We start from the raw sequence: 24,597 nt of genomic DNA, 5'->3' as shown, positions 1-24,597 counted from the left end.
GCTTGCTGCACTTTATGTAGCCTTTATTGATTTTACTACAACATTTGACGATGTCAATAGGGGTATGCTCTGAGTAAAACACAATGAATTAGGCATTCCAAAAACCTTAATGAGGGAAATCATTGATCTCTTTTCAAGCACCTGGGTAAAGATAAGACTTACATCCAAATGGGCCACCTCAGAGAGCACGTTTATGAATAAGGGCTTCAAACAACTTGCCTGGTAGGATTTTAAACTTATACTCGGTAGACCTGTCTATAGTCCTTATCCCAAATAGTTAGAAGAATTGAAGGTTGATATCAGTATGCCAATGACACTCTTCTGTTGGATTTAACTGGAGCGGGCCTCCAAAGGCACTTAGATCAACTTATAAGATATTTCATGTGTAATGATATTAAAATTAACACATCTAAAAGAACGATCATTCTTTTTTGTAGAAACAAAAATAAGAAAGGCCACTGATTAATTGGTAATGTATTCCATTGAGAAGGTTCTCAGCTATAAATATTTAGGGGTGCGGATTAAGGACGGGGGCACACAATAGCACATAACATATCAATTAGGAATGTGGCCAGCTTTTTAAACACAATATTCTGTTGTATTTTAAAGAACATCTCGTATTGACACAAGTCATTTGTGTAAGGTGATGGAGTCCAAACTAACTTCGAAAATCCTGTCTGGTATGATTATATTGAAAGAAAAACTGTGTGGCTAGCTTGAGATAACACATTGTGGGAATTACCACACTGACATTCTGACTTCCTCCTGCATCCCACAAGCACAACTAACATTATAGGTTAACTTGAACAGATGCAAATGGCTCATATAGATTTATTGTCTATTGTTTTAAGTTAAAAAGAGGTGACCCTGAGTTTCTACCTTTGGAAAATGATAAATAAAGGTTCTAGCTGGTTATTTTATCTGAAAAGGGCCATAAAACAACAAGAATCCAGGGACCTCTGGTTGAAATGTTTTCCAAATGTACTAATAAACTGGCTAAACATATCTCAATTAGGCAAGAACTTAAAGTTTAATATAAAATATTGTATATTAAGTTGTTTCCTGTGCTATTTGAAAAGCAGAGGGTTGCGCATTTTCTTATGCAATATTAGCCACTGGAATGGAAAAGAGAATTAATGAGATACTGCTTCGGTATGATACCCTTGAGAGTTCATCTTTACCCCACTTGAAATCCTGACACTTAGGGTCCGATTCGATCTTGTTTGGAAGCATATTGAACGGCTAGGGTCCGGAATGCTTGCCATACAACTCGGGGGAGTCCGACCGAACGAATATGATGCATTTGAATGCATCCGAATACGATTTGGTCGGGCTCCCATTAACTTCAATAGCAGCCTATGTACCGATTGCATACACAGGCTTGCATTGGCAAAAGAGGTGGTTAGGGATAATTGTGCACCCTTTGGCGGCACCCCATTGTGACTGCCACATTCTGCATGGTCGGGAATGGAGGACCCATGGGTACACCCACGGGCCTAATTCGGAGGGCCCTGGGTAAAGGGGGGCCTGCTACCAGCCCCAAAACTGTTCCAGAAGCCTATTCGATCTAGGCAACCCAAATCAGAAAGGCTGTCCGAATCGTTCATTGTACTTGTTGTCTCAAAAAATCTAGTCATTAAAGCTGTAAGAATTAGCTCCGGAAGGCACCATCTCTCTGACTACCTTTTAGAACCGATTCAGTCAGCACTAATGCTTTCCAGGCATCGTACTTGGTCGTTCAGAACTGTGAACAATTCGGTCAGAAAATAAGGGCTCCGGATCAGTTTAGGAAATTCCAAATCCAATTTTAAGCCTTGCCAATCGGAATCAACCCCAAATTATATTTGGGAGTGCTTTTAAAATCCACAAACCATTGTGCTTCTAAGCACTAGAAAAAAGCAGATACCTTCGGATCAAGACCACGCGTTAAATGGGCCTGGAAATGCCTATTGTGTCCTGTTTTGAAAATCACCTTTATTTTCCAAAAGCATTTCTGTGAATAATTCTGATAGGGAAGCTTAAAACATAGTGCAATATTCATATTCACCTGCACTCTGCTAGCTAGTACTTGGATTAATTCTGAGGATTTTAAAACGGAAAGCTCATAATGTATTGCCACAACTATTAATCCTGTTTTGATTGGTGTTTTGTACAAGTGAGAACAGCTTTTTCTCTGGGAACATTTTTAAATGATCTGTTTCCAATGGTCACATTCAAGGGGGCTCATTTACAAGCCCCGTGTGCCGATACTACATCACTTTTGTTCTACGCAGTGGTGGCGTAATCAAAGCACGGCATTGCTCCTTATCTACAAACTGACGTTACACCTTTGCTAGGCATAATGGTTGCAGGGAAGGCGTTACTACACAAAAAGCCATGTTGAAGTGGTGCAGTGAAGTTTACCACAGGACTTTACATTCCAGCATGTGGAACCAGGCGTGTGGTATCAGGATCAGTACATTTTGAAACACATACATGAATCGCAAGGTATCATCATCCTAAATAGGGCTGCTTACCCCATGATAAGAAAAAGTTTTGTCCAGAGTGTCAGGTGGTTGTTTGTCATTGGCAACTAATGGTTTTAGGTTGAGGTCCCATTTGAGATACGGGAAGAGAGAGATGTGGATTCTCAAAGAGTGGAAGCTTAGATTACGGATTGGAAGTCAATCCTGCCAAACAAGAACTCCCATATCCCTGGATATGGCTTTAGGAGGTGCCTAATTAATTCGGAGATACGAGGCAGAACAAACTTATATTTTTGGATGACTTCCACAACCATTGAAAGCGTGGAACACAATAAGTGTTTTCACACTTTCTGGTAATATTTCAAAGGATAGCTATTGGGTCTTGCCTGAATTCATATCATTAAGGGCATCCTCCAACTCTTCCAGCTCTAGTGCATGATCTAAATGGTACCTGTCAGAGGGAGAAAGAGTCAACAGTAGGATGTCTTCAAGGATGGCAAGGTGGACTCCCTCTCAGACCTTGGACACATGCTACAGAGGGACCACAAATGTGGAGGCAATGGATGTAGCCTTTGTGCGGGTTGTGCCGTCTGGAGCAACCGCACTTGGAACCACCCGGGACAGCAGGTTGTGTTATCAGCAAGTATAGCAACTTGTCAGATTCATCTCCCCATTCATGGGCTCTCTTAGTGTGGGCCATCCAGTTTTTTTCGGCCTCATCCAGAGAGGGTTTCCTGAGTGTGGCAATGTGAATAGATCATGGTGAGTACATTTAAATACAACCAAAAGCACAATAGTATCCAAAGTTGGTAGTAATTTCCCAAAAATGTCACTCGCATTTGGGCATGTGTATCTTGGACCAGTTAAATGATCTCTCTCTTTAGTTGAATATGTCCGCACATGTTGCACATTTAGCACAGGTGGGGCATTAGAAACCTCACAGTGGTCTTCATGTAATCTAACCACTTATAGGCTGTTGTCTAATATCATGTGTTTTTATAAAATGTCTTTGAATGTTTTTTTGCTCTTGTGTGCAGATCAGCTATGGCGCTCTTGATCCTCTCCTCAGTGACAAATTGAGATTTCCATCCTTCTTCCGTACTGTCCCAAATGAGCTCTCCATGTACGCAGGGCTCACTCAGCTGCTCAAGCACTTTGGAAGGACCTGGGTGGGGATCCTGGCCTCGGATGATGACAGCGGAGAGAGAGCGATGCGAGACCTGAAGACGATGATCACCCAGAGCGGAGGCTGCGTGGAGTTTTCCTATACGTTGCCTACAGACTTACCTTCCCTTAGTGCAGAAGGATTAATCAGATTATTGATGCCATACAGAACTGCACTGCTCAGGTTATCATCATCTACCGCACCAGCACATCAATGACAAGACAATTTCTTTATGATTCTTGGGAAAGGGTACCCCATAAAATTTGGATTGGAACCGTAAGCATGTCTTTTTCTAAAACGACGAATGGATTAGATGACCTGACTGTATTAAATGGGTCCCTCACTTTCTCTTTTAAGGAAGGACAGATTGTGGGATTTCGAGATTTCCTCTATGATGTGGATCCAATGAAGTTTCCAGATGACAATGCCCTGTGGGAGCTCTGGCTTTCAATATTCGGATGTGTCATTATCTCTAAAGCTGATTGGGTCCATCCTCTTTTACCATATGTCCCTATATGTTCAGGAAATGAGACCCTCAGAGTCTACGACCTGCCCTCCATCAACGCCTCTAATTATCGTTTCACCTACAGTGTATACACAGCTGTCTACGCCTTGGCACATGCCTTAAATGACATGTATGTGTCGGAGTCCATATCAGGATCTGCAGCTGGGAGCCTCAAGCAGGACCTCAAGCCCTGGAAGGTGATGGATTGTTGCATGCACTGTTCAAGGCACAATGGCTTGATTGCTCTCTCATTCCTTATCTTCTGTAGTTTTACTCTCATAGTGAAGATTTTACTTTTCTAGTTTCCTGACATTTTTTATTTCCTTGGACTTTTTCTGTTCATAATGTTCTGCCTGATTTGGGGATTTCAGAAATGCCTTATGCTTCTTTCTAAGTCTGTGAATTCTTTTGGTAAATGATACCAAGTTAAGTTTAACATTTTATCTCCAGCATTACATGAAGGTTTGTGAAGTTACTTTGTTCCCTTCATTTATACTTCAGTTCACCTTGTCTTTGACCTTTAGATCCAACTTTAACACATTTAATGTCAACAAGAGAAGACAGACAACCTCCAGCTCCTAACTAGCAGAGGAGGGAGTAAAGATGATTGTTCTATGGGTTTCCAGAGTCCCCTTAACGGATCACTGCTTTCAAGGGGCCTCATTTATGTACCCCTCTTGCCTCTTTCTGCACCTCTCTTGCCTCTTTTTGCACCTCACTTGCCTCTTTCTGTACTTCTCTTGCTTCTTTCTTCACCCCTGAAGATGTTTTGATTTATTAAAAGTTTAAAAAAAGAAATTATTACATTTCCTGCTATTTTACCAATTATCGATTTGATGCTTTAAAAGATGTAAACACATTCCAAGCACATGTCATCAGATGGCAAATCAGTTCCAAGCTTGCATAAGTGTCATGACCTTGTGCCTGATAGACAGCAGTCTCTGGTTCACTGACAGTAAAAATATAAATGAAAAAATATAGAATGCAAAATATTGACTCCCTATACTTAAACAGGTAAGTACAAAAATATTCAATCAAAAATATCAAAGTTAGAAATACTCTTGGGAGTATGTTACTTCCCACCCTCTTCCCCTGTAAACCCTCAACCCGTTATGGAAATAAAAAAATAAATAACTACTAAAATGTTAATACCTATAATACACATACAAACAATTCTTATACAAAGAAACATACATCACACACATACAAAATATATACTACAATACATAACGATAATAAAAAATCTATATTTTAAACAATCATATGTTTGCAAACAATAATAAACACTTCAATATTTTTTAAATCACTATTACTAACCTAAAATTGATATTCTTGAACACAAGATTTTGCCTGTTGATATTCCTGACCCACAAAATCTTTGACACAATATTTGTGCAATTCAATATTTTCTACTCGATATTCTGTCTCTGCACCATCAGATATCCCATGTTGAAGAGAGTAACAACATACACAGTTATCTACTGTGCAGAACAGTGACAGCATGCACAAGGATCTTCCGCACTAGACATGTTCATGTGTTTCCTAGGTGGCACAGTAACAGCTTACAAAAGTATCAAAAGTATCTCCTAAGTGGGAGTGTAATGGCATGGCAGAACCCATAGGTAACTGCTACATGGGACAGTAACAGTAAGTAACATCATTCTCAGATATCTCCTGTGTGGGATACTAACACAATGCATTGGTAACTCCTGCATGGGACAGGAACAGTCAGTAACATCATTCTGACCCCCTAGAGTCTTGTGAATACCTCGGACTTAATATAAGATCAACAAACAACCAAAGATGTAACCTGCATGCGTTCTACCACCCTCCTGGAGATAACGCAAAGTTCACAGAGCAACTCATGGAGATCATAACAGCCAACTCTAACCCTGATGCCCACAATATATTCCTAGGTGACTTTAACCTCCACTGGGAGGACGGCAATGACAAACTAGTTAAATCTCTTAAAGATTTCCTCATCGAGTTAAACCTTACACAAGCCTGCACACATCCCACTCATTCACAAGGAGGGACCTTAGACTGGATTATCTCAAGGAATAAAGAGACTTCAATTCTCACCATTGACCCGTGTGATTGGTCCGACCATCACGCCATAACTTTTGCGATACCCACAATGAAAAAAGGCAGGACCATACAACCCCGCAAGGTCAAAAAACTGGTCCGAGACACTAAAGAAGCTAATATTGAACTATTGGTTGAAAGATGTGAGAATGTCTTGAAGCCACCAAACAACCGACTGAATGTCAACGAGTTAACGGAGCACTACTTAACCTCAATAGGAAATATTGTCAATGACACCATGCCACAGACACTGAAAAGAGTATCAGAAAAACCTAAAAATCCATGGTTCAGTGAGTCACTGAATGAGGACAGGCGCAAACTGAGAATGGTCGAAAGGAAAAGGAGGCAACACCCCTCCTCTCCTGAGCTGATAGCCCTAAGGAATACCAGAAGGCAATATAACAAGAAGATAATTAAATCCAAAAAAGATTTTATAAAAGCTGAACTCTATAATGCCTCAAACAGACCTCGGAAACTCTTTGAGATTTTAAAACAACAGTCGAATAAACTAGCCAAAACAGTTCACGAGAACCCAAAAACTCCCTTAAGTTGTGATGAATTCTCTACATTTTTCTTTCACGGAGAAAACGAAATTGCTTGAAGTGGAGCTCTCAACTGCGGCGATTAACATCTCGACCCCTACCGCACCTACAAAAGAGGCCAATGAGTCCATAGAGAGTCCCCAAATTAAAAATAAGGCCAATTGGGACACTTTTGAATGCTATGACCAAGAAAAGATCGCCAAAACGCTAAAGGAAATCAGACCGAATAACCACTATCAAGACCCTCTACCAGCAAAGTGCGTAAGAGAAATTAGCCACACCCTAGTCCCAATCTGGACTGAGATAATAAATGCCTCACTTACACAAGGGACCCTACCCGACTGCCTAAAAACTGGCCAGGTTGTGCCCATCATCAAAAAACCGACAGCGGATGCAACTGACCCGAACAACTATCGACCAGTGACCAATATACCCTTACTAGCCAAACTTATTGAGAAATGCGTACAATGCCAACTGAGTCAACACATCGCTAAGTTCTCACTACTAGATGATTGCCAATCTGGATTCAGAGCTGGGCATAGTACTGAAACTGCGATCCTGCATATCGTGGACGACGCCCTACAAGCGCTAGACAGAAATCAAGCATGCCTATTGATTCTTCTAGACCTGTCTTCTGCATTTGACACGGTAAATCATGAAATGCTGACGACCAGGCTACAAGAAAGGATGGGCTTGTCGGGAAATGTGCTGAAATGGTTTAAATCTTTCCTGCAGAATAGGACTCAACGTTTCCTGGTCAATCAAGCAACCTCTTCCCCTTGTCCTACTGCCGTCGGTGTCCCACAAGGTTCAACATTATCCCCAGATCTATTCAACTTGTATGTTGAACCCCTCACGGAGATCCTTCGGGAATCACAGATACCCTATCACATGTATGCAGATGACACGCAAATATACATAAAGATCGCCTCCCTTGCTGACATTGACCTAATGAACAAGACACTAAAGAGAGCTCTACAATGGTTAACTACGAACCATCTGAAACTAAATGCCCATAAAACTGAATTCCTGTTAATTTCACAGACGAAGAACCGGCCTGAGGTAAAGGAATTGACGAAACTGGTGACCGCGCTGGACTGCACCCCGACCCTAGTCAATTCAGCAAAATCACTGGGAATTACCCTAGATGAGAATCTGAACATGAAAGACCACATAAACTCAATGGCCAAGAGCGCCCGCTTCCATCTGAACTATTTAAGAAAACTGAAACCGTACATCTCAAAGGCGGACCTAAAACTGGCTGTACAATCCCTAGTTATTTCAAGGATCGAATACGGTTGCACCACGTTAGCGGGTCTACCGAAAACATCCACAGCACCACTAAAAGCCTGTCTCAATGCAGCGGCAAGACTGATCACGGGATCGAGGAAATTCGATCACATATCCCCTCACCTCAAAACACTAAACTGGCTACCCTATGAGGCCAGAATCCAAATGAAGATGGCCTGTATTACCCACCGAGCAGTTCACTGCAACACGCCGAGATACCTGGCCAAGAAAATTAAGCTATCGGGAGGCAACAGACCAACTAGAAGCGTCAACGAATTGCTACTGAGGCCAGCCTTTTTCCGGAAGAAAAAGACCTACGACCGAGCGTTCTCAGGAGCCGCCCCCAGAGTCTGGAACGCAATACCTCCGAACATCAGGAAGATTCAAAATCTGATAACATTCAAACGCGAACTGAAGAACCACATGATGAGCAAATACCTTTCATAGAGTAGCGTACAGATTATTGATGAGAACATCTACGCCAAAGAGAGAAGGCCTCAACCTAAACTTCCTGAAGATCAATTATCTGCCAACTGACTGATTTCATGTTTAAACCTTGGCCACACACTTTACTACTACCTCACACCTATGTGATCCGATATCGATAATCTCTCAGATAATACTATATACGCTCTACCTCATTATGTTTTATTGCCTAGGATCCTGGTTACATGGCAACACTCCTTACTCCTTAATGCTATTTACACATGTTATTTGCACTGTTATACTATATAACCATACCTCACCCACCTCCTACTACTAACTGGATGGGCGAAAGAACTCTTACTTATAATCTCCCTTACAGCTTATCCTATCGTTTTATATGTCATATATATCTGTTGTTACAATTGCCTCCATAATGTCTGTAATTTATCCCTTACAACTTATCTCAGTGTCTTATACGTCATATATATCTGTTGTTACAATTGCCTTCATAATGTCTGTTTTTATATTACATGTGAAGCGCTCTGATACCCACGGGTCTTGTCCGCGCTATACAAAACTCTATAAATAAAATAAAATAAAATTCTCAGATATCTCCTGTGTGAGATACTAACAGAACCCATAGGTAACTCCTGCATGGGACAAGAACAGTAAGTAAAGGCACGCTCAGATATCTCGTGTGCGAGAAACTAACAGAACCCATAGGTAACTAATACATGGGACAGTAACAGTAAGTAACATCATTCTCAGATATCTCCTGTGTGGGATACTAACACAATGCATTGGTAACTCCTGCATGGGACAGTAAAAGCCTACAAAGGTTTTCCCTGCATGGGACAGTAACGCATATGCAGAAGCCTCTTGTGCAAGGCAGCAATAGTATGATAAACAAACTATTTACATCAGATATATCCTACATTTCCGTCCATCAGAAGCTCACATATTACATTACTCATGACATGGTCAGTTACATCACTGATGACATCTCAAATGACTTTGAGTGTTTTTAAAATGTTTATGAGTGTCAAATGTATATACCAAGCTGTACTGATAAATCAGTGTATGTATGAGTGCCTGCATCAATGACTCAGTGGGAAGGTGCCTGACTGTATAAGTGAGTGATTAGGTAATTCACTGAATGCATGGGTGAGGGACTGGGTTTTAAGAATGTTGCATCAGTCTGTCAGATGGTGTCTAAGTGGCTGTATGGGTTGGAGAGTGGGTACATGAGTGGCTGTATGGGTGATTGATTGGTTGCCTGAGTACCTATATGTATCAACCCTGTGTTTTGGGTGAGAGGGTGTGTGACTACCTGCATGGATGAGTGAGTCAGTCAGTCAGTCAGTGGCTGTATGGGTTAGTGAGTATGTAAGTGAGTGGCTGTATAAATGACTAAGTATGTGTATGGTTGTGTTGGTGAGTAAATGAATGTATAAGTGGTATATGGGAGAGTAGCTGCATATGTAAAAGGCAGTATAGGTAAATGTGTGGTAGTATATGAGTGACTCTATGTGTAAGTGAGGGATTGTGAGAGTGGCTTTACAGATGAGTGTGTGCTTGTATCAGTGATTGTATAAGAGAGTACGTTTGTGTTAGTATATGTATGAATACGTGAGGTGGTGTGTGTATAACTTTATAGGTGAGTAAATGGGAGTGTGATTGATTCTTTGCATGATTGACTAGGTGTTTAAGTAACTCTATGGATGAGTGGTGGAGTGTGAGCGAGTGCAAATGATAGTGCTGTATTGATGGTTGACTGCATGTATGAGTGACTGAGTATGACTGTATGGGTGAATGAGTAAATGTGTATGTAGACCTAGTAATTAGTGAGTGGGTATGTAATAACTGGTATTGGTGTGTCTATGGTTTCGAAAATGGTAGTCTGTATTTTAGAGTTGGTGTATCAAATGTTATATTAGGGTGTGAGGAGTTGCATCAGATTATCACATGGATAATGTCATCAGTGATGTCATTTGAGATGTCATCAGTGATGTCACTGACCATGTCATGAATTATATAATATGTGACGTCATCTGCAGAGCATTGCGGGGGACAGGTGTAGTTAGCTTAACTAACTATAACAGCCGAATTTCTCTGGTTTTGTACGAGTGAAATGTACAACTAACTATAGCGTCCCTAAATTCAGTGAATTTCAAAGGTATTTTAAATGCTAATTTCTAACTATAACGTAACTGAAACCTATGTTTTTTTCAGTGAATTTTAAAGATCTGTAAATGCTAATTTCTAACTATTCCTACAATGGTAGGACATGTGCAGAAAGAGGAAGAAAAGTGCAGAAAGAATTTAAAAAAAAGCAGAATGAGGCAACAGAAGTCCAGAAAGACGAAGAAAGGTGAAGAAAGAAGCAAGAGATATGCAGAAAAAAACAACAGAGGTGCAGAAAGAGGCCTTGTTGCAAAGTAATCCTGTGCCCACAACATTCTTCTGACTGGTACTGGTGGTACCTGACTCTGACTAACCAGGACCGGGGCCAGTGCTCTCCTGAAAGACACTTAGAATACAGTGAAAATACCTAAATACACTAGGGTACACTATGGGTTGAGATACACCTGTGATTGGCATGATCCCCTCTGTAGGGCTCCAGCACATAATAGGGCAGGTGGTAAAACTACCTCTAAGTTAGAGGTGTACAAAGAGGCAAGATAAGTGTAGAAAGAAGCAACAGAGTTGCTGAAAGAAGTTAGAGAGGTGGAGAAATAAGGAAGAGAGTGCAGAAAGAGGAAAGAGGTGTATAGAATTTTGCAAAAGAGGTGCAGAAACAAGCAACAGAATTGCTGAAGGAAGCAACAGAGGCGTAGAAAGAAGCAAGAGAAGTACAGAAAGAAGCAAGTGAGGTGCAAAAAGAAGCAAGAATAGTGCAGAATGAACCAACAGAAGTTTAAAAAGAGGCAGGAGGGGGGGCGTGGCCAGGATGGCGGCCTGACTGGACGTTCTTTCCGAGGCTCCCCGGCCCTAAACCCCTTACCGCCCTTTCAATAGCAGGCAAGACCCTAATTTCCTCACAAATACCAGCGCCAAAGGTGCAGCGCTGACTCCGGCGCTGTCGGCGGGCAGATTTGGAGGACACCGCCGACGAGAGACGAGGTGGCCCGGTTCCGGCCCTCCCGAGCGCGGGGCCGAGGGAAGGTGAAGGCGTGAATCCGGCGCCTAGGACGTTCTCCGAGCCTCGGAGCCAGACGCGGCGGGTACATCGACCCGCACACAGAGGCCGAGAGCAGCGAACTGCCGGGGTAGACCCACGGAGCAGAGACTGAGCAGCCGCGGCTCCAAACGGAGGGGGCGCGGTCCAGCTGGATCGCGGCGGCGACCGGTGGAGGCCGGGCGGGCTGCTGCACAAATTGAGCCCCCGGCTTCGGGCCTGGTCCGTGAGGGGCAGCGACCGGGCCCTGACTTTCACACCCGGAGCGGGCGGGCAAACGGACCTCGGGGACCAAGGCTCAAGGTGTGGGCACCGAAGCAGTACCCCTATAACCGGCACAACAATTAGCGGGGAGACGAGGAGCGGAGGGCGAGCCGGCAGCGGGGCAGCGAGGAGTGCCGTGACCGGCTTGGAAGCCCACCCACCCGAGCTGCTGTGAGCCCGCATCTGACTGTGCAGAGACATCCCTGAAGCCGGAAGGTGAGGTGTGTGCCCCCTTGCTTGCGCCAGGCCCTATGCCTAGAACGCCGGAGGCGGACCGGTGCCGGGACTCGCCAGTGCCCACAAGAAGGGAGACAGTGCCGGCATCGGGCCACACTGGACCACCGCGGCAATAAGCCGCAAGGGACTGGGACTGCGCCAGAGGCCCCCCTCTGCGGAGGGCAGCGACCGTGCCCTGTTTCTTACGCCCGGGACGGGCGGGCGAGCGGGCGTCAGGGACCAAGGCCCCGAGTGGGGGTGGCGGAGGAGGCCCCCCGAGGCAGGCGTGCTGTCCAGAGCGGAGGCAGGGGAAAAGGGCCGAGTTCTACACAGAAGTCAAGGCGGGCCAAGCCGTGGTGTACCTGTGCCTGGCGGACGGAAAGACGACCCCGTGGCCGAGGGGTGAAGAGTGTGGCCCCAGTGCCCGTCCCGGGCCCTGAACCCGAGTCACTGAAAGCCAGCCGGTGACAGAATACTCTGGTTGCCCACAGGACAGGGGTCAACTCCAGCGATCGCACCCACTAAGCCGCCGCAGCGAAGGGCCTAGGGGGCCGGGGGCTGCACTGGAGGCCACATCACACACAGCAACACTCCCCCACGGAGAGGAAGGAGCTGCTCTACGAGAGGGGCCCACGCCGCCCTACATTGTCGACCGGAGGGGACTCCACGATCCCGGGCTCCAACACCGGAACACAGCGAAAATTAGAACTTGCTTCTACACTGGTGGGGGTGCAGCTCACAACCTGCCGGGAGAACCCTTGACCGCCGTCGACTCCACAGCGCCGACAACATGGCCACCGCAGGACGCAAAGGTAACCGCAACATATCGGACATGCTCCACAAAAATGTCCCGAAAGCAGAGAAAGCCCCGGCGCAGTCGCCCCCTAAGACGCCGGTTACCGCCGCGAGCCCGGACGACGACTCCGCTCCCATCACAAAGGCCTTTCTGGCCTCCCTTTTCAACACCCTGAGGAACGACTTCCAGACCTTGAAGCAAGAGCTGGCGGGTGAGCAACGGGAACTGCGCAGGGGTATGGACGGGCTGGGGGAGCGCGTTGCGGCGGTGGAAGAGGCGGACCAGACCCGCAGCATGGAAGTGGAACGGCTCCAACAGGAAATCTACCGCCTCCAGGACCAACAGGTGGATCTCCAAGCACACTTGGAGGACCTCGAGAATCGTTCCCGAAGGAACAACATACGGGTCCGGGGAGTTCCACTGAAATCGGAAGGGAATAGCATCGTCACCTACTTGCAGGAGCTCTTCCAGGAGATTATTGGGGAACCAGGTGAATTCGGCATTCGTATTGACCGCGCACACAGGGTCGGCCCTGCGCGCCGTGCACGGGCCCCCCCTCCAGATATACTGGCCTTTCTCCCGGACTTCTCCCTGAAGGAGCACATCTTGAGGGAGGCCTGTTAAAATCTGAATTGTGGCGTAAACATTATCGGCGCCATCTTGTCCTTTTCAGATCCATACGTATGCGTAAGCAGCAGCCATTTTGATTGCCTTGGCCTCTCTGCCCACTGCCAATAGCCTGCGCGTCTCTCCCCCTCACTCCCTGGCCTCGCAAGCATTCCCCCGACAGCCCCCGGTCTCTCCTGCTTGGGCCATAAACACGCCTCTAACCCGACCCTGTCTCCGAGCCACATCCCGTGCTGAACCCCCTCGCTCTTTCATCTCATTCAAAGAACAGGCCCTTTTTGATAACCTCTTCCTCCCTGCCCGATTGTCTGACCTGATCCCAGGCCATCACCTAGCCCAACAGATGCAGTTTATTGCCCCTACAGTAGGACCTCGCCTCACATCAAAGGAGCGGGGATTGATCAATGCCTTCACACCCCTAGATCCGACCGATCGCCCACATTCTTGTTCCCAGCGGAATGTCCAGCTGCGCGATAGCCATCATGCTGAGATTTGGGTGGGGACCTCTACTGTAGATATGTGTGAGAACGGGCCTGAACCGGGGATTCCAAAGATACCTTTTAAACTTCAAAGCAATACCACGGATGTCATAAATGTAATAAAGTCATAAACTTGTGTATAAGAGGCCAGGCCTCAGAGATGCGGTTAGAGCACCTCGAGAAGATACCCTGTTGTCTGATTTGACGTGTTCTGCTCCGTCGGAATAAACTCTTGTTTCCTGCCTTCCTGTCTCCAGCGCCTTCCTCTTTGTTTGATAATATTGAATGGTATGAGAGGCGGCTAACGCCGGGCAAACATTGAAGGTTCTTGGTCGACATCGGCCCTACCTTTCAACAATTGGCGCCCAACGTGGGGCCCATCAGCGACGCGTGGATCCAGTGGGAGAGGTCCCAACGACAGAGTGAACAACTGCAACGATCGGGAAGAGCTCCTGCCCGATAGACCCTCGTCTGGCAGCCGATCATCCGAACTTCACCGGTTCCGAGCAGACCTCTCTCGAGTGATCTACGGTCCTGACTGGGAACCATCAGGAGTGCCACAGCAATTACGGAGAATAGAGGACGATCGGGCGCTGGAAGCGGAAGACGAGAAACCGTCCATGCGGTCCGGGTAAGGTCGTGTAACACGACGAATTGCGAAATTGATTGTTTGATTGTTTGAAAATACTAGTATTACTCATTTGATTGTTTCTGAGAGATTCTCTATTTGCAAATAAGCACAGAGTCGCAATACTCTGTTTAGTCTTTGCAGATAGTGAAGGGTAGGTAACGCAGGCTTTTGCCCCCGTTGTAATTCGTCGTGCCTGCTTCCCTCTCCATTTGATTGATTGTTATCCAAGCATTTACTGTTTTGGAATTGGTTCTCTTTGGATCATTCTCTATTTACAAATAATCACAGAGTCGCAATACTCTGTTTAGTCCTTGTAAATAGTGAAGGATAGGTAACGCAGGCTTTTGCCCCCGTTGTAATCCGTCGTGCCTATTTTTATTCCTCATTTGATTGATTGTTTGTCCGAACATTGATCGTTCGGAATTGGTTCTCTTTGGGTTATTCTCTATTTACAAATAAGCAAGCACAGAGTCGCAATACTCTGTTTAGTCCTGGTAAATAGTGAAGGATAGGTAGTGCAGACTTTTGTCCCCTTTGTAACCCGTCATGCCTATTTTTGCCCCGTTTGTTGGTAGTTGGTTCAGCCCGGACCGCTTATTGGAGGTGAACCATCCGGCTCCACTGGAGGGCACCCCTAATAAGGACATGTTTACTAAATATGGACTAGTCGCCGTGGCTTATAGTAAGCTGTGGCATAGATACACGAAAAAGGATCGGGAAAGTCAGTGGCCACTGATAGGGTCCTTTGATAACGACAAAATAAACGCGCTGGAAACAGCCCTTTATAACAATAAGACAACACCCACTATGCTCGATAGCTTCGGCATGTGGCGCAAAGAAACAGAACAGCGGAAGAAGAGAAATGAGGTCAGGTTAGAAAAGGAATTACGCAAAGCAGCTCACCTGGCCGCTAACAAATTAAAGGAAGAAATAAAAGAAAGAGAGGAAACCAAGCTAAAACAAGATTCCGAATCATCAGGCCAGTGTCCCGTCAGGACACCCTCTGCACTTTACCCCGAGCTACCTTCGAAACAGCGAACGAACGATGATTTACTATTAGGTCCCCCGATCATCTACATGCCCCCTCCATACGCCCCTTCCCAACCCTTAGCGCAGCACCCGCAACCCCCACCGACAGGCGAGAGTAGTGCCGGAGCCTCGGTCCTCATGGCCTCTGCGCCGACCGAACCCCTCGTACCCAGCGTAGCACGAGCAGCAACTTCAGATGATCCCGAAGCTGGGAGGAAAGACCCTGCTAGATCGAATAGATTAAGTAAGGATGAGCGAGCTGGGATCGATAAGATTGTAAAGACACTGGTGGTGCGAAAGGAAAGTGAGGATTATATAACGGATATGTACAATACATATGCCAATAGCCACAGACGACACTTTGTCGTACGCCTTTGTTACCATACCCTTAATGCCTATGAAGACCGATACCAAGGAAAAGGCCCTGAAAACCTAACGACTCTGTATAGGAAAATTGATGTCGGAGATGGGGACGAGTGTGATGTGACGAACCTCTTCACGCCTACGCTTGAAGTTTTCTGCCACCTCACGGAACAGAAACCAGAGACTGACACCACGACTCCTGCAGCAACTGAAGCCAGAGTAGAAAAAATTGACACGATGATGCCCATAAAGGAGGCCGCTCCCTATTGGGTTCCCCCACGAGGACAGGGAACACACGACGATATTAACCACCAAGATGCGAGAGGGAGGGTAGTTTACAACTGGGTTTACCAACCATGGGGTCGGCAAGACATCCTGACTTTCCGAAAGTCCTTGCCTGATCTGCGAAAGAACCCCACAGCCTTCTATACAGAATTAGCCACCCCTTTGGGTTCCACGATTATGACCCTAGCGGATATCGATTTGCTTTTCGGGCTATGTCTGCCAGCTGATGTGTGGAAGCAAATCCGGAAAGTCGACCACCTTGAGCTGTTCGGACATACCTGGATACAATCGGTAATGTTGACAAACAACGGGAACCGGGACAGAAACCTTTGAAGGCCATTCTAGACCTACCTGATAAGATTGTGCAGAAATTAAAAACCCTAGTTCCAGAAAGGAAGGTGGACTGGTCGATAGTAACGGCCTGTTGCCAGAAACCCCAGGAAGACGTATCAGAATACTTCTCCCGGTTTGAAACGGTGTTCTCCGATTACAGCGGCCAGGACATGACCCATGCAACCGGACATCACTTGTTTGTCCAGAACTATGTGAAAGGCCTGACACCAGAAGTCTCGCAGAAACTACAGACTAGCGAGAGTAGTTGGGCGGCCTCCAAGCCCGCAGCTATCCTTCAGATGGCTCAATACTATAAGTGACAAAAGAACGAGAACGATCAAGCGACTGAGAAAAAGAAAAAGGACTTGAAAGAGAGGGTGATGATTGCTCAGTTGCAAGGGGTGACTATAGGGAGGGAACAGTATAGAGGAAACTACCAGTCGAATGCTCCTAGAAATCCACCCCCTAGAGACCGCACACCCGCACCCGGCGCTCCACGAACAAACCTCGATGAGGACCAGTGTGCGTTCTGCAAAGGATTTGGCCACTGGAAGTCTCAATGTCCAGCTCTGCAGGAAGCACTCAGAAATAAAGACACGAGAGACGTAGCGGGCGGGCCGAGAAATAGAGGACAGGGACGAGGGCACACAAACGACACCAGCAATGTCAGACCTGGCAGACCGAACACGTTTGATCGTCCCCGACAGAATCAGTGCCAACAATCTGACTGCGATAATGCCCACGACTTTGCATAGGACTGCCAAGGGCAAGGAAGGGATCCAGTCGAGCTCTATGTTGACCAGCAAGGTCCTTATGTCACCGCTAAGGTCCTAGGTACGAAGTCTCCATTTCTGGTAGATACTGGTGCAACACGTAGTGCGTTGTCTAAACGATTGATTCCCAGGGCACCCTTGTCTGGCTCACATGTGACATCAATAGGTTTTGATGGAACGCCCTCCACTAATCCCTTGTCCACACCGATCTCTTTTAACTTTGACAATAACACCACTGACATGACGTTTTTTCTCTCCTCCAACACCCCCGACGCCATTATGGGACTTGACTTATTGAAACATTTTCGAGCCACCATTTGGTGTTCACAAGACGGAGTTCGAGTCATTCTGTACGACAACCCAACACTGCTCAGATCTTGTCGCACACAACACATGTTTCCCATCACTGACGCCGACTTGTCCTTACTCGACACCCTACCTCTGTACCTATGGGCAAAAACTGACTCGGACGTAGGACGCATGATGATAGACCCTGTGCACATAACTGTTCGACAGGACGCAGTACTCCCAAAACTCCCACAGTATCGGATATCGCCCAAAGGCGAGAAGGCATTGGTAGAAATCATCCAGTCCCTGGTAGACGCAGGAGTGGTAGAGGAAGTAGTTAGCAATGTGTGCAACAGCCCTATCCTACCCATTGTGAAGAAGCAGGGTGAGGGAGATGAAAAAGCGTACCGCTTCATCATCGACCTACGAGAAGTCAACAAAGTGGTTGTACCCCAGTACCCTGTAGTCTCAGACATCACCACCATTCTGACCCTGATTCCTTCCACTGCCACCACCTTCACGGTAATCGATCTCAAGAACGCATTCTTCTCCATCCCCATTCACCCAGACAGCCGCTACCTTTTCGGCTTCACTTTAAAATCCCGCTCATATAGATTTTGCAGAGCACCCCAGGGCTACACTGAAAGTCCAAGCATCTACAGCCAGGCCCTCAAGAGACAGCTGGATGCAGTCCAGTTACCGGATGGAGTGGTGTTGATACAGTACGTCGATGATATCCTTTTGGCGGCCGACACCACTCCACTTGCAGTCACAGCCACCATCCAACTCCTGCACTTCCTCGCGGAAAATGGCCACAAGGTCTCCAAGAAGAAGTTGCAATTCTGCCAACCTTAAGTCACTTACCTAGGCCACCTCTTGTCCAAAGACGGGAGAAAACTCACACCCGATCGAATTCAGGCTATTCTAGAGACCCCGAAGCAAGTCCGCTCTTTGGTAGGCCTCACCTCCTTCTGTCGACAATGGTTGCCAAATTTCAGCCTCATTGTGAAACCACTACTATCCCTATTGGCTAAAGATGTCCCCTCCCCGCTCCCTTGGACCCCTGAATGTCAATCCTCCTTCAAGGAACTACGAGACGCCCTTTGTTCAGCACCCGTCCTAGGAAACTCTGATTATACAAAGCCCTTCTCTCTCTACACTCACGAAAGGGAGGGATGCGCTTTGTCTGTCCTGACTCAGACCATTGGCCCCAAACAACGACCATGTGCCTATTTCTCTGCCACTCTTGACCCTGTAGCGAGAGCTTTGCCTGCCTGCCTTCGAGCAGTAGCCGCTGCTGCTGTCTCTATCCGACAAAGTGAGGGAATCGTACTCTCAAATTCCCTCACGGTACTAGTGCCTCATGCTGTTGACACCCTCCTAAACCAGACCAAGACACAACACCTGACCAGCGCACGACTGACTGGGTACGAACTGACACTGCTCGCACCTCACATCACGTTGAAACGATGCACCACACTGAACCCAGCCACCTTGCTGCCTCTGCCTGAGAACGATCCCGATGTGCCCCCAATACATGACTGTGTGACCCTCACGGACGAACAGACTAGGAGTAGAGTTGACCTCCGAGACACTGCCTTCCCAAACCCTGACGGAGAGCTATGGGTAGACGGCTCTTGCATTAAACTCCCCGACGGCACCACCTCAGCTGCCTATGCAGTTACCACAGCCCGAACGGTAGTTGAAACCGCCCGCATCACGCAACGATCCGCCCAGGCGGCAGAACTGATTGCCCTCACACGAGCCTGTATCTTAGCAAAGGGGACGACAGCAAACATTTACACGGACAGCTAGTATGCCTTCGGGGTGGTTCATCATTTTGGGCTCTTATGGAAGGAGAGGGGATTTCTGACATCTCATGGCACACCCATCCTGCACCGAGATCTAGTCTCCGCTCTGACTGAAGCGGTTCTCCTTCCCAAACGACTTGCCGTAATCAAATGCCAAGCACACAAAAAGGTGACAGACATCATTGGACAGGGAAATGCACTGGCCGACATCACTGCTCGAACCACAGCTGAGAACAGGACGACGACTCACATGAACGTGACTAGGTCACAAGCAGAAAAATGGACGGACGCTAGGGAAACTATAAGGGACATCCAAATGGCCAGCTCACCACAAGAATTGACTGAATGGGCACGGGTGGGATTAAAGGACGATGAAGGCTGCTGGCGGACAAAAGACACGAACAAATGGTTGCTACTCAACTCGTACCTGATCCCCATACTAACGATGGCCCATTCCCCTGCACACATAGGATCTGCTCCTATGACTGAACTTGTCTCCCGAGTTTGGCATAACGATAGAATTGCAGACTCGGCGAAACGATTAGTCCAGCAATGTCTAGTCTGCCTGTAACACAACCCTGGGAAAGGAACTGTCATACCCCGGGGAGGGTTTGGGGTCCCCAACCATCCATTTGAAGTCCTACAGATGGACTATATCCAGTTAGAGAGATGTCAAGGACTGAAGTATGTACTTGTTGTTGTATGCGCTTTTAGCAAATGGGTGGAAGCCTACCCGACGCGTGACAACACTGCCATTGCCACTGCAAAGGTACTACTGAAAGAGTTCTTCCCTCGCTACGGCCTTTGCCGTATTTTATGGAGTGACAATGGCCCCCATTTTGTAGCCGAGGTTATCCAGCTCATCCTGAAAGGACTGGGGGTACAACAGAAATTCCACGCAGTTTTTCACCCCCAATCTGCTGGACTGGTCGAGCGGCACAATGCCACATTGAAACTAAAACTGGCGAAAATAGTGGCTACCACAGGACTAAAATGGCCGGACGCTCTCCCCCTAGCATTGCTGTCCATGCGTTCCACCCCCACCAAACACCACTTGACCCCTTACGAGGTCGTTTTCGGCCGCCCCATGAGTATCTGGTCCGCACCCAAACCGACATCTATTCACGACGTCCCGGACGTCCTAATGTCTGACTATCTGTATAACCTAACTAAAACACTGTCTGTTATTCATCATCAGGTGCTGCAGGCCATCTCCAATGCTTCCAGGGGCCCCGGACATGCCATCCAGCCTGGAGATTTCGTCCTGATTCGGAACTTCCAGCGGGAGAAGAGTCTGGAACCCCGCTGGACGGGCCCCTGGCAAGTCTTGATCACCACCCGAACAGCTCTGCGAGTGGAGGGGAAGCGAAATTGGCTGCCTGCATATCATTGCAAGAAAATCTCTCCGACCCTGACGTCGACCAAAGACGTGACCACCCAAGAAGAGCTCCTGAACAAAGACCGACCTTCCCTGAGCTGCTACCCTGAAACAGAGACACTCGAATTGGCGAAATTCCCTGATCCCACTGTGCCATCCAGAGAAGGGTATAACCTGTGACGAAAGGAGGGAGCTTCGGCTAAGTAGACCACTGACTAAGTTACCATTCTCAGAGCGGCGGCCTAGCACTACAAAGGCTGCCAGGAGAGAAACCAAACGAAGTCTGTGGTTCTGCCCACTACCGAGCACCTTGAAGATGATGGAAGCACCCGATACGAAGATGATGGAAGCAACCGGACATCCGAAGACCCACTACAGGAATCCGAAAACTGACAGGTTGCACAGCTCAAAGACTATTGCTCTTCTTATCACTCTTCTCTTTTGCCTCCTCCTCATGACTACCTTCTGGATCATGGAAGAGAACGCACCGGCTCATAAGACATTCCTAACGACTGCACAGCCTACCACCATGAAAGAACACTACCTGGTCCCTCTTCCACCTCAAATCCAAGAAAGGCGTAAGGAATTCTGGAACAACTCCTTCGTACAGTTGCTGCACCAACACAACCTTGCTGCAAATGCCACGAATTGCTGGATCTGTGGGTTGATACCCCATGCCACTGGACATTCCATCCCCTTCATCCCTTCACCTTTCTCTGTTCATGGCTCTTGCCTTGCTTGGCTGATCCTCTTGCAAGAGAGCTACAGAGACAATGCCACTTCCAGCAAAACTATGTCACACTTTTACCATGGAGTCTGGCTGAACAAAACCGGAAGAACTGCTGCTCCCTTCTGCCCTCTATCCTCCAATGCCTCTGTTCATATGGACATCCCCGCCAAAGAAATGGTGGAGATGCAAATATTCAACAATCCAGCCAGACCCACCTTCTCCTATCTCCGGAAACGAACAGCTGCCACCCTGACCGTGGCCCTATCTGTCGTCAATGTCTCAGGCCTTGTATGCATCACAGGCCATGGGACAAAAATGGTGGGCCGCAGCACTTGCCGCATCACCAGAACTTTGGACTCAACCGACCCGCCCTCATTTGTCACCTCTCCGAACATGTACTTCGTCTGTGGTACAAAAGCCTACACCTGGCTCCCAAAGGGCTGGGGAGGTACCTGCTACATTGCCTTTATCCTTCCTCCAACCTATGTGGCTCCGGCAAACCATCACCGACAAAAACGAGCAAAGGACATTAAGCAGGCCGACTCCACTGGAGCACAATTCTTGGATGCAATAAAGGGACTTGTTCCACTTTGGGGTCCGATGGCGAACAGTCGTGCCATTCGACATTTATCCCAGGCAGTCGAGACAATGATGAACATCACAGCTGGTATCCTCACAAACAATACAGCCGAGCTTCAGGCGGTCCGTCTGGTGGCTCTTCAAAACCGCCTTGTTCTAGATGTGGTTCTGGCGGACCGTGGAGGAGCATGCCGTATCATCGGATCCAGCTGTTGTACCTACATACCAGACAATTCGCCCTCAGTCTACAAAGCCATTGAACACCTTCACAGACTCTCCTCAGAAGTTCATCAGGAACAAGACGGATGGTCGCTTGGGAGTTGGTTCTGGAGTGCTGTAAAAGACTGGGGATGGAGGTTGTTCATGATCGTACTGATACCAATCGTCGTAATATGTGGACTGTATTTGCCCTAAGACTCCGAACTTCGAAGCTGAACGTATGAGAGCTTTGTATGATATCGAAATACGTTATATAATGGGGATAGACATAAATTTACAAGCTGGCTAGATATGTTAAAAAGGGAGGACTGTTAAAATCTGAATTGTGGCGTAAACATTATCGGCGCCATCTTGTCCTTTTCAGATCCATACGTATGCGTAAGCAGCAGCCATTTTGATTGCCTTGGCCTCTCTGCCCACTGCCAATAGCCTGTGCGTCTCTCCCCCTCACTCCCCGGCCTCGCAAGCATTCCCCCGCGCCCCGACAGCCCCCGGTCTCTCCTGCTTGGGCCATAAACACGCCTCTAACGCGACCCTGTCTCCGAGCCACATCCCGTGCTGAACCCCCTCGCTCTTTCATCTCATTCAAAGAACAGGCCCTTTTTGATAACCTCTTCCTCCCTGCCCGATTGTCTGACCTGATCCCAGGCCATCACCTAGCCCAACAGATGCAGTTTATTGCCCCCTACAGTAGGACCTCGCCTCACATCAAAGGAGCGGGGATTGATCAATGCCTTCACACCCCTAGACCCGACCGATCGCCCACATTCTTGTTACCAGCGGAATATCCAGCTGCGCGATAGCCATCATGCTGAGATTTGGGTGGGGACCTCTACTGTAGATATGTGTGAGAACGGGCCTGAACCGGGGATTCCAAAGATACCTTTTAAACTTCAAAGCAATACCACGGATGTCATAAATGTAACAAAGTCATAAACTTGTGTATAAGAGGCCAGGCCTCAGAGATGCGGTTAGAGCACCTCGAGAAGATACCCTGTTGTCTGATTTGACGTGTTCTGCTCCGTCGGAATAAACTCTTGTTTCCTGCCTTCCTGTCTCCAGCGCATGCCTCTTTGTTTGATAATATTGAATGGTATGAGAGGCGGCTAGTGCCGGGCAAACATTGAAGGTTCTTGGTCGACATCGGCCCTACCTTTCAACAGGCCCGAGCGCGACAACCGATCACCTTCCGAGGAGACCCAGTGGCCCTCTTCCAGGATCTCTCTGCCATCACCCTACAGAAACAGAGAGCCTTCAAGGTAGCTACAGACTTCCTCAGAGACAAAGGAGTACCTTACACATGGGGCCACCCATTCCGCCTCATCTTCAAATGGAAGGGGTCACTTCATCAGCTCAAATCCCTTCGGGACACCTGCACGGTGCTGGACATTGACCTGCCGGAGGGGACTGACTCCAGGGGGACTTCCCCACACCGATCATCGGAGGAGCCTGCGAGACGGTCCAGAGACGGTTGGCAGACCGTGCGCAGGCGACGTTCCCCTAACTCCTTTCGAAAACCGGACCCCCAGGTGGCGGCCCAGGAAGGAGAGGCAGCGGTGCAAGAGGTGGCAGACAACACAGCGGCTAAACAGTAAGGTGCTCCTGAACAAGGGTTTGCCCTCATGCAGGTGCCTCATCGGGGGGATGGGGTCGGGGGGCCGACGAGTCGGCCGCCGCCATGTCCTCATCTACTTTGACACTCTACGGACCTGGACTGTGTCCCGATAGGCCCGAGACTATGGGAAGAGTTACAGGGGAGTGTTTGGGGAAATTTTGCGGGGTGGGTGTGGGAGTTGGGGGACTAATGATAGCGATGGGGGAGGAGAGTTGGGGAAGTTGGTTTTGCGGGGGGCGGGAAGGGGGGGATGGGGGGACGGTGTTCAAGGGAGGTTAGTTACAGAGACTCAGGGACCCTCCCGGTGTGGTTCACTAGAGGTAGACTATACAGGTCCGGGAGGTCGGTGTACCTCTGGCGCACATTGCAGTCCTTACAGGTCCCAACCATGGCGGACTCCACGTTGAAGGTCCTCACCTTGAATGTAAAGGGGCTTAACAACCCCGTTAAACGTAGGGCTGTCCTGTCTTATTGAGAAAATTCCGGCGCAGAAGTGAGCCTACTCCAGGAAACTCATTTGCTACC

Source organism: Lissotriton helveticus, chromosome 4_1 (genome assembly GCF_964261635.1).
Source record: "Lissotriton helveticus chromosome 4_1, aLisHel1.1, whole genome shotgun sequence".
Taxonomy (NCBI): Eukaryota; Metazoa; Chordata; class Amphibia; order Caudata; family Salamandridae; genus Lissotriton; species Lissotriton helveticus.
This window is presented reverse-complemented; position numbering follows the sequence as displayed.